The sequence below is a fragment of the Selaginella moellendorffii genome, unplaced genomic scaffold (assembly GCF_000143415.4).
Source record: "Selaginella moellendorffii unplaced genomic scaffold, v1.0 SELMOscaffold_113, whole genome shotgun sequence".
NCBI classification, from domain to species: Eukaryota; Viridiplantae; Streptophyta; class Lycopodiopsida; order Selaginellales; family Selaginellaceae; genus Selaginella; species Selaginella moellendorffii.
In genome coordinates, this window is record NW_003314374.1 from 147919 (window position 1) to 149653 (window position 1735).

The following is a 1735-nucleotide window of genomic DNA, read 5'->3' on the forward strand; positions in this document are numbered from 1 at the left end:
CACTCATGGAACAATATCAGCAACCGTATGCTAGTACTTCGGACAAGAATAAAAATTCTGGGAATAAACAAGGTGATCGGAAACAGAGGATGGAAGGAAGGATCCACCTTGGGAGTTCACAAGTAACAGTTAACAAAGGTGGTGGTGGTTGGCAACCACCAGTAGCTTCTTCTAGTCCTAGACCCTTTTTTCCTCCTCCTGGTGGGTACAAGCAATAGTAACTTACAAAACCTACTTCTAATAGAATAGGTAGTGTGGTTCATTGCTTCCATTGTGGAGAGTTAGGACATAGGTCCTCAGAATGTCCCAACAAGCATAAGACAAAGTTTCATATTAATGTTATGAGGGAAGATGGTGGTGGTGAAGCTGAAGGGGTTGACGAGTTGGTCAATGCAAACTATGAGGAAGAGGAGGTAAGCTACTTTTGTTGCTTTCCTCAAGCTTTTCTTGCAGTCAATGCAAACATTGATTTGTTGATGTATTTGGTAAGCGTTTTCTACAGATACCGAATCCAAGTGATGATTGATATGGGAGCTACGCATAGCATGATATCCAAAGGCTTAGTTAAGTTGTTAGGATTGAATGCTAAGCAGATGTCACCTATATACTTCCAGCTTGCAAAAGGTGGGAAAGTAGTTAGAAAATTTGTGAGTGATGTTCTAATAAAAATATCCAAGTGGAAAGAAAGAGTGGACTTGGTAGTGTTGAAGATACCAAATTTTCAGATGATGTTTGGTATGGATTTTTTCAACAAATATATTAAAGGGATTTATGATGCTGGACAAAGTCACATCATATTGAAGTCAGGAGGACAACCCGATGTGTCCTTCCAATTGCAAAAGCTCTCCTCAAAGGATTGGGATGCTAAGTTCCTAACTGCGAAAGCCGCTCAAAAAGTAGCTAAGAAGGGGTGGCAAACCTTTTGGGTTCAAGTGATGGAAGCTGAGGGAGTTGATGACTCAGTTTGAATTGGTGATGGGGTTGATCCTGTACCAAAGAAGATATTGGAGTTGTTGGGGCAGAATCAGGATATCTTCCCGAAGGATTTGCCGCTAGAGCTACCTCCTAGCCGTGAGATTAATCATCAGATTGAGATCATTCTGGGTTCTAAACCACCTACAAAAGCTCTATATTGTTTGAACATCAAGGAGATAGCTGAACTCAAGAAGCAACTCACGAATCTTCTTGACAAAGGTCATATCCGACCAAGCAAGTCATCTTATGGAGCGCCGGTCCTTTTTGTTATGTAAAAGGATGGAACCATAAGGATGTGTATTGACTATCAGGCACTCAATAAGATCAAGGTCAAAAATAGTTATCCTTTGCCTCGCATTGATGACTTATTTGACCAACTTTTAAAGGCTAAGTATTTCATGCGACTTGATTTGTGGTCCAAGTATCATCAAATACGGGTGGCAGATCAAGATGTGAAGAAGTCAACCTTTAAGACTCAATACAAGTCTTATAAGTTCCTTGTCATGCAATTTGGGTTATGCAATGCTCCGGCAACATTCAACACTATGATGGATAGAATATTTGGAGATTATTTGGATGCATTTGTTGTTCTATATGTCGACAATATTCTAGTCTTTAGTGAAATGTTGAAAGATCATTTGAAACACTTAGAGCTGGTGTTTCAAAAGTTGCGTAAACACAAATTGTATGCTAAAGAAAGTAAATGTGCTTTTGGACAATTGCATATGACTTTCTTGGACATATAGTTGGGTTCGAAGAT